We start from the raw sequence: 10,217 nt of genomic DNA, 5'->3' as shown, positions 1-10,217 counted from the left end.
CCCTATCATGATTCTAAATACTGGTTCAGACCTCTTGCATGTATCTGTGTTGGTTAAATCCCTGGCTGTCGTTTCTTCGTGCTCTTTCTTTTGGGGTGAATTCCTTCGTTTTGTCATTTTGAAGGCAGAAAAGGAATTAATGAGGTAGGAAAATTAAAATTAAAAAAAATGAAAATTAAAAAAATGAAAATTAAAAAATTAAAAACACACACACACAAAACAAATCTCATAAATGATGCTATATCCTAGGTGTGCCTTGGTCTTGGTGTTGAAAGTGGTTTGACAGATGAGAGAAAAAAAAAGTGGGGAAAAAAAGGAATCTGAAAAAAATGAATACACTGAAGTAGACAAAAACAAGATGATGGGAGTAAAATAGATTTCAACAAAAAAATTACACAAAAGTAAAGACTATAGTAGGAAAACAATTAAAGAAAATATTTTTAATCAAAATTAAAAATAAAAATGAATTTTTTCTCTTTTTGTATTCAAGGAAAAGAAATGAAAAAGAGAAAAAAGAGGAAAAAAAGAAATTGTTTGAAAATTTGAAAAAGTGAATACACTGTAGTAGTCTAAAATAAAATGATGGGAGTAAAATAGAATTTGAAAAAATTTACATCAAAGCAAAAACTGTAAGCTTTGCGCAGTGGCAGTATCATAGCCAATGAAGTTTATCTGAGGCACGATTATTGGTAATTGAAAAGCAAAAACTATAGTAAAGAAAATGAAAGAAAAATATTTTTAATAGAAGTTGAAAGTAAAAATAAAGTTTTTCACTTTCTGCATTCAAGAAAAAGAAAAGAAGTGAAAAAGAGAAAATAAAACAAGGAAATCGTTTAAAAATTTGAAAAGGTGAATACACTGAAGTAGACTAAAATAGAATAATGGAAGTAAGAAATTGAAAAAAATTACACAACAGTTAAAAATATAGTAAAAAAATAAAGAAAAATATTTTTTAAAAAATTGAAAATAAAAATGAATTTTTCTCTTTCTGTATTCAAGAAAAAGGATAGTGTAAAAGAGAAAAAAAATTTAAAAAAAGAAAGAAATTTAATAGATGGACCTGCTAACAGATTGAAATATGACTGAGATTAATTTATTTTCCCCTAGAAGTCAGACTATGTAGCGCTTTATATTCCATAAACTAAGTAGGCGGTGAGACTTGGGTTCTTAAAGAGAGAGGTTGGTCCAGTTGGGTGGGGCTCAGTGTAACAGCTCTGTTCTCCCCTAGATGGCGCTGGTAGCCTACTGGGGTGGATTGTTGCAGAGCCTGTAGGTTCATACACTCTGCGTACACGTGGAAGCGGTGAAAATGGCGTCACCCAGCTACCCAGTCTCTAGTATGGGAACCGTTCTGTCCCATCAGCAATCACACACCTGTCCTCTGTCTTCAGCTTTCATCCACTTCCTGCTTTTTCACTGTCCGTGACCAAGCCCCAGGCAGTACCTCTCTCCTGAGTTTTGTCTCAGATGCGGCTGTTTTCCCCAGTTCCTTACTTCCAAAGGACTGCGGCTTTGACCTGTTCCACCCCTCTGTGGGAAGGTCTCACCGAGCAATGGCCAAATGTTGGCTGCACCCAGGAATGCTTGCTGGACCCTGCTGCTGTCGGTGCCCCGAGACTGCGGCCAGATGTCAGCCCGCCCCAGAAAAAGTTCGCGAGATAGTGTAGCACCAGCTTTTCAGAGATTATGGAAAATCACAGCACACATCTGGCACCAGGATTCACCCCTTAACGACCTTGCCCCAGCACCAGCAAATGTGGCCGTTTTCTGGGGTCTGCTGGGACCAGGTGGCTTCAACAGTCTCTACCAAATGTCCTTCCAGCAGTGGAACCGCTATTCCCCGTGTGGCCCGAGAACCTCCCGTACCCCACTCTGTTCCTGGGGATTCGCCCTTCCCACCAGAGCACCGCCAGGTATAGAACTGCGGATTTGCAGCCTTTGCACTCCCCTTGTTTACAGTCTTAATGGAATTTAAACCCTCTCCTTTCTCCTTTCTCCCTTTTTAGTTTAGTCCCTGTGGCTGTTTCCAATTTTCCACTTTCTCTGCAGCTGCTTTTGGGGGGGTGCTTTTCCCATGTTCTCCCCCGCCCCTTCCAGTCTCCGTCCTCTCTCCGCCGGCAAAAGCGGGTCCCTGCCTGCTGCCGGCTTCTGTATCTCCAAGTTCACCCTTCCGCGCCACATACCTGCTGAATTCTGTGGTTCAGGTTGTGCATATTGTTGTGTTAATCCTCCCATCAGTTTTCTAGGTGTGTAGGATGGTTTAGTGTTGGTCTGGCTGTATTTCATGGATGCAAGACACACAAAAAACTTCCATGCTGTTCCGCCATCTTGGCTCCTCCCCCCAAGCCATTCTTACATTATAATCTTAAAATACAAATTAATGTTTTGGTCATTGAATGTACAAGGCATCGAATTAGATAATGAAACAGATACAGAGATAAGCATTTCCAACCTAGTAAGGAAGAAAAGCCAAAATTACAAATAATATGGCACAACTCAAAAAGTATCAAGGAATGTAAAAAAAGCCCAAGCAATGTACAGTACATGATTACACAAATTGCTCTGGACTGGTAATCAAGACTAATCAGTTTTCATGGAAGCAATTGCAGTTAATCCGAACCTCAGCAAATATGATGAATTTGGAGAGGTAAAGATACAGATAAGTATATTTTGAGGATGATGTTATAATAAAAGGTAAAAAAAAAAAAGAAATGTGGCACCTTTGAAAAAAAATTATTCAATTGGGATTAAATAATAGAAAGTAATACAGACAAGAATTAAGCCTTGAAAATTGTAGATATGCAATAAATCTTGTTTAAACTGAATAATTACTTTGAGTCTAATTGAAATAAATTAATTGTTAGAATAGGGCTTATCCATGGAGGTCTTGAAAGTCAAGTTGTAGCTTTTAGGATTTACTCTGTTGGAAAATAATTTACTCATTCAGTACATATTTATTAGTTTCTTTTTAAAATCGAGCATTTCAAAAGTTTCTAGGAATTTAAAGATAAACATGATAATTCTTGAGTTTGGGGAAGTCATCGCCTGGTTACCCTGGCCCAAGGTTAATGAAGGGGGCCTAATGGAGTGCTGCCAGACATAATTTTAAAGGATCAGTGAGACTTAGACTAAGAGGGGAAGAAATAGAATTCCAGGGAGAGGTGACTTATGGCCTAAAGATACAGAGGCTAGAAAGTGCCCAGCGTGTTTTAGGGTGGTCCTGGTTTTCCCCGGACTTTCCCAATTTTATCACTGAAAATTCTGTGTCCTGGGAACCCCCTCAGTCTTGGACAAACTGAGATGGTTGGGAGGAATGGACAAGAAGAAGGCTACAAGTTTAATAAGGTAAATATGAAAATGAGGCAGGGAGTGGGAAAATATAATACTGCAGAATTACCCATATGCTGGATCATGGAGAGTTTTGATTCAAGACTAAACGTCTAGGGCTGCATCCCAAGGGGCCATTGACGAGTTCTAAACAGAAAAATGGCATGGTTTTATCTACTCATAAGATAAAACAGTCATCAGTAAGAAGGCTACTGACACATACCCCCAGCAAGAAATAAAGACAACTGAGCATATTAGTGGCAGAAAGCATAGAAAGGGAAAAAGTAGAAACATTTGGGGATTAAAATATATAAAGCTTGATTGATTAGAGATGAAAGATGATGTCATTCGTTCATTCATACATTCATTCAAACCTACTCATGTAGCAGAATTAGATGATAAATACTGTTCTAGGAAGTGAGGATATACAGCAAGGAGCAAAACAAATATGCAGCTATACATGTTCGATTGGGGATGCCATTTCATCAATGTGGAGTGCAAAAGGAAGAGCTAGTTGTTGAAATAAGATGCGAATCCAGTTTGATGCATTGGTTGTCATACCTGAAGAGTCGCATGAAAAAATTTCTGTACTAGTCAGTCATACTGTACAAAGATCACTCTAGCCACAGTGAATAAAATAGATTTTGTGGGACAAATTAAAGAAATAAATAGAGAAAAGTAAGAAGGTGGAGCCCTATTCATGAATACTGAGACCATGGCGTACAGAAATTTGGTAGGGAAGTAGAAGAGGGAATGCATATGAAAGACATCACAGAAGCTCTTTGGACTTAATACTTATTGGGGACCACATGAGGGGGGTAGTGATGGAAAAGAGAACTCAGAAGGAGGGTTTTGGAAGATAACTAGAGAGAATTTTAACACATTGCTTGCAGAGATTCTCAGGGTCATTCACAGATGCTCTGATGATGTTCAACAGACCGTTAAAAATACAAAGTTGGACATTAAGGAGATGTTAACTTGTCAAATACAAGGCGATCTTAGATATGCAGTGAAACCTTAGATTGCAAAGTACCTTGTTCTGCAAAGTGCTCAGTAAGATGAGCAAACATTTCTAATACATTTTAGCTTGATAAACGAGCGATGTCTTACAATATGAGTAGTACTAGTTCATGACACCCAACATCACATGATCACAACTGAGCCACTTTGAGCCAGTGATTCTTCTCTTTCTTTCTCTCTCTCTCTCTCTCTTTCAATCTTTGTCTCTCTGTCTCTGTCTCTGTCTCATTGTGGGCGATCATCTCCCATGCTCAGATGCTCAGTCTCAGGCCATGGTGTTTGGCAGAAATCAGTGATTTTTCAGAACTTTGGAAGGTGCCCACAGTATTTTTTTTGTCACTGCAAAGCACCTGTAGACAGTCTTTTGCTTTTCCATGCAAAAGTAAGCTTAAGAATGTTTTGCTTCATTCTAGGTCAGGCTGCCTGCATATAGATCCTTTCCTTTGCTGCCTTATTACCAGTTACATTAAATACAGTATATGACAAGAGTTTATTTACACTGTACTGTAGTCAACATTTGTGCAAGCATATATAAGGGCCCCCATACAGAAAAAGATTTCATTGAGCCAATTGATAACAGTGATTCTGTTATGATAGTGAAAGTCGTCCTACACAATAACCCTCCTCTCTCTTGTCTCCCTCAGAGAAAATCTCAGCCACAAAGGTTTTCAAAGGTAAGTGTGGGTTCATTTGTTTAGTTTTCTTTGTATTTTGTATTTTTTAATTATTTTGTACTATAGTTCAGTACTGCAATCACTTTCATTATTTTTTATGGGGAAATTCACTTTGATATACAAGTGCTTTGAATTATAAGCATGTTTCCAGAACAAATTATACTTGCAAACCAAGGTTTTACTCTATCCAAAACCATCAGAGTGAACTCTTGCCATTGCTGGAAAGAGAATAGAGGAAAAATAAGAGGAAAAATAAGGATTGAAACTTAAGAACTGTCCAAGAAGCAACAGAAAGGTAAAATCTGTGAATAAGATAGCAGAAGATAAGTCATGGAAGTCATAAAGAATATCCCAATCGAAATTTTCATTATAATATTACTATGTATCATTTATGACACTAAGAATTGGATTTTAATAGGTATGATTATTTGACTTAGAATCCTAAGTTAATTTCTTTCTGTCCTGTCTCACTTATATCTGCTTAATCACCAAATATTTTAGATATACCTTTGAAATAAAGCTTCATCAAATGTGATTGGATACATACATTCTAATACATATAGTTTGTGGACATATATTTTAATCAAAAATGGTTTGAAAACTAGTTTTTCTAAACAAAGAAAATTCTACAATTTTTACCAGAAAATTCAGAAAACATGAGTTTTCATTAATTCAGCTTATGGATATGAATTTTCAACCAAACTAGCTTAAGAGTATAACTGGTATACTCTTAAAACAAGAATGGATAACTGAATTTTTAATTAAAACCAATTGTAAACATGAATTTGCATCAAATAAACCCTAGCAGAAATTCAGTTTCTTAATTACAAGATTGAATATGTTTCTTTTCAAAAACTTATAAAAATGCTTTTCACTAAACTAGCCTAGTTTACTTTATTTTATTTTATTAAAAAAAACCCTTAATGTTTATTTATTTTTGAAAGAGAGACAGAGTGTGAGTGAGAGAGAGGCAGAAAGGAGACACAGAATCCAAAGCAGACTCCAGGCTCCAAGTTGTCAGCACAGAGCGCAGGTGGGGCTCGAACTCACGAACTGTGAGATCATGACCTGAGTGGAAGTGGGATGCTTAATTGACTGAGCCACCCAGGTGCCCCTAGCCTAGTTCATTTTAAAGACTAACAGTTCTCTAGGAGAAAAGAAGTAGAAGAATAGGAGTTCACATTAAAACAAGCTTTTAAATAGGACTCTCCACCCATACGAGCTTAAAAATGGCACTTTTCCCAAATCTTATTGAATATAAATTGACATCAAAATGAATTTGCTAATGGGGCACATGGGTGGCTCTGTCAGTTAAGCATCTGGCTCAGGTCATGATCTTGCAGCTCCTGGGTTTGAGCCCCACATTGGGCTCTGTACTGACAGCTCAGAGCCTGGAGCCTGATTCAGATTGTGTCTCCCTCTCTCTGCCCCTCCCCACTCACACTCTCTCTATCTTTCAAAAATAAATAAACATTAAAAAAAATTAAAGGGGTGCCTGGGTGGCTCAGTTGGTTAAGTGTCTGACATTGGCTCTGGTCATGATCTCATGGGTTCAAGAGTTTGAGCCCCAGGTCGGGCTCTGTACTAATAGCTCAGAGCCTGGAGTCTGCTTCAGATTCTGTGTCTCCTTCTCTCTCTGCCTCTCCCCTGCTTATGCTCTGTCTCTCTCTAAAATATAAACAAAGATTTTAAAAACTTAATTAAAAAAAAGTAAATGAACTAGCTAACATGATTTTTCCTCAAGTAGTTTAAAAATACAACTTAAAAACATAACAACTCAAATCAGATTTGCAATATTATTCTAATTTACCTCTCTTATTCCAATTTATAGTCTACATATCACTTCAATTTCTAAAAATAAGGCCTGGGAGGAGGAGGACTAACCATTTTATGGGTACAGACTTTCTGTTTGGGATGATAAAAATGTTCTGGAAATAGCTAGTGGTGATAGTTACAAAACATTGTTAATGTATTTAATGACACTAAATTGTACAGTTAAGAATGGTTCAAATGATAAGAAAGAGACAGAGGAAGGGAAGAAAAAAGAAAAAAAAAGAAAAATTATGCATATCCTCTGTCTGGGAGGACATATGTATATGGGAACCATATTCATATATATGTATGTATATACATACTACATACTCAAGCTCTCCAGCAATATTAACAAAGCCTTTCTTAATCTGGCCTGAGACTTTTTTCTGATCTCTGTAGGGTGTTGTTTTAGCAGCATCAAGCTGTCCATAGCTTCGCCACATAATAGTTCCTTCTCACCTCCTCACCTAAGGACTTGCTGTCCTTTTTCTTGGAGTGCACACAAACGCACACACAAACACACATACACACACTGTCACTCACACAGTGTGTGAGTCTTGGCAGCTTCTATTCATCCTGTAAGTCTCAGTTGCAGTGACAATTTTGCCTGGTCTTGCTCCTTCCCAGGCAGAGGTGATTTCCCTTCTGTTGTCCCCCCATAACTCTTTGATCTAACTCCAACCACTGAACACTTCCCATTGCTATGAAATCACTGATTTAGGTGAACATAGACTGGGGACACAGACTGTATTTTTTTAAATGCCCAACATACATATGACTGGTATTACTAAGTGCTCAATAAATGCTTCTTGATGAACGTATCCATTGTTTTCCTTTCCTATTCTGTGTTTATTGTCACATACTACTCTGTTATGAGGGACTCAAAATGCATCTGATATACCTGATAACCTTTCTTTGACAACTCCTTAGAATTTATTGGCTTAATTTCTCATTATGTTATTTTCATTATGTTATTCTGATAAGGTGTTTCTCAGTTCCTTCGTGTGTTTTATATTTTGTCACCTCAACAAGGTGACATCTTTTGAAGGCAAGGATTTGTTTTGCCTTTGGCATGTGTAGCCTCAAACGTGAAGCTTTCGTGCCTTTCATTCCCACTTGGTAAACATCTATGAGTTACAAAAATACTCAAATAAAAGCATCATAAATTAAATTTTTTATACATTAACATTTTCATAAATTAAATTTTTCACAAACTTTTCATACATTTTTATTTGCCTTGTACAATTAAGTTGATGGTTTATCCCTAAGGTTGTATTTTAGGCTATTCACTTCTAAAACAAATAGGAACTGTGCTCATAGATTCATAGCTATTTTCTGATGAATAGCACAGTAACCATTATAATATTCTCATGTTAGCCTAGCTTTTTTAGACTTCTTTACACCTTTAGATGTCTCTGTTTACACCTCTGTCTTTACACCTTTAGATGCACTAGAGGGGAAAACAGTAAATTTTAGCCTATGTATGAAATTACCTTTTATATATTTATTTATTTAACCAAAAAGTCACTTATTCATTTTTTTTTTGAGAAACATGAGTTTCTACTATGTGCCAAGTACTATTTTAGTCACTAATGAATGACCTACAGCAACAAACAAAATCAAGTTCCTGATAACATAGAGCTTACATTCTTGAGAGTAGACAGGAAATAATCAGACAAAAAGGACACATATATAATGTAAGGTGATAATAAATGCTAAGAAGAAACATAAAATAGGGTGAGGGAAAATAAAATATAAAGAGAAGGTAAGGTATTGCAGTTACATTGAAGTTATGCACTGAAGGCCTTAGATGAGACATTTGTGCAGAGATCTAAGGAGGTGAGGGAGTCAGGCATGTGTAGACCTGGAAAGAGGAGCCCCAACAGTGAGAATACAAAAAGACTTGACAGAAACACATGCTTGGAGTATTTATAAAACAGCTTGATAACAAGCAGTAGAAGTGAATGGGGCAGAACAGGCAAGGGGGGGAGCAGAGGATGTTGGGATCAGAAAGATCTTGGAAGGGCAAGGGCAATAGAGAATTCCACCAGACCCCATAGGCCACAATAAGAATTTGGAATTTACTTTGGGTGAGATAGAATGTCAGTGGACAGTTTTGAGCACAGGAGCGCCATGATCTGACCTATGTCGTATAATGACTCTCTGGCTTCAGGGATGCCTGGGTGGCTCAGTCACTTAAGTGTCTGACTTCGGCTCAGGTCATGATCTCCCAGTTCATGAGTTCGAGTCCTACATCAGGCTCCCTGCTGTCAGCACAGAGATCCATTTTGGATCCTCTGCCCTCCTCGCTCTCTGCCCCTCCCCAGTTCACTCTCTGTCTCTCAAATAAACATTTAAAAATATATATTAAAAAAAAAATAACAAGTCTCTGGCTTCAGGGTGCCAGAAAGACTGCACAGGGCATATATAGAAGCAGGGAAATTCGTGAGAAGGTTTTCAAGAGTTTAGGTGAGGAAAATGGGGCCTTAGAACAGGGTGGTTACTACTGGAGTCTGCTGACACTCCAAAAACAAAAAGAAACAAAAAGTAGAAAGCTGAAAAGATTTGATGAATTATACACACGTCCAATAGAAAGAGGAGTTTAAGGATGACTCCAAGATTTATGGCCTGAGAAAATGGAAGAATGAGTTTGCAGAATTACAAAAGGAGCCATTTTGTAGGAAGTGTTTAAGTGTTAGAGATGTTAAGCCTGAGAAAGCTGTTATACATCCAGGTGAGAATGTCACACAGGGAGCTGGATATGAGGGACTTCCCCCTAACTCCTTTTTGCCTCTCCAGAATTAAGCTCATGTACCCTACTATAAAATTATCAGCATGTTATTGACGGGACTGAGTATTGTTCAATAAGAGCCTGTAGCTGGGTGGCTATCATGAGAATATTCTATAGAAAGCTATGTTTAGAAATAAAATGTCATTATCTCATCCACTTTGGGGAGACATTTTCTAACAGATTGTTGTTCGCTTCCGTTTTTGAGGCAAACTCTTTTCTGAGAGCCAAAATATCGACTAAAACATCTTTATGAACTAGAAATGCAGATTAATCCCCTTCAGAGATAGGAGAATTTATGTTGTGTTCCTGAGTGCCAGATGTAAGACGGGCACACTTTGCATGTCAACAAGGATTACTGTCATTTAATTTGGTATTTATGCTCCGACTTGCTCTGTGAGCAGCCCTCAAAGGGAAAACCCTTAATGCCACAGAGCTACTGCTCAGATGGTGTAAGCTTCCTGGAAATTCAGATGGGACTAGGCCCTGGACGTCCCTCCTAATCCCTTTATTCCAGGCTAAGAGAGTATTTTGTAGAAACTGCTCATGAGGTCCATGACTTCTGTGACTATGCTTATCCAACTTATGTTTCTTGG

At 37.7% G+C, this 10,217-nt stretch overlaps 1 pseudogene; it reads left to right on the top strand.

The window, feature by feature from the left end:
* Positions 1 to 632: 632 nt before the first annotated feature.
* On the top strand, positions 633 to 740 carry LOC115513270 (annotated as a pseudogene).
* The last annotated feature ends 9,477 nt before the right edge of the window (positions 741 to 10,217 follow it).

The sequence above is a fragment of the Lynx canadensis genome, chromosome B1, assembly GCF_007474595.2.
Source record: "Lynx canadensis isolate LIC74 chromosome B1, mLynCan4.pri.v2, whole genome shotgun sequence".
In the NCBI taxonomy this organism is placed as follows: Eukaryota; Metazoa; Chordata; class Mammalia; order Carnivora; family Felidae; genus Lynx; species Lynx canadensis.
This window is presented reverse-complemented; position numbering and strand designations above follow the sequence as displayed.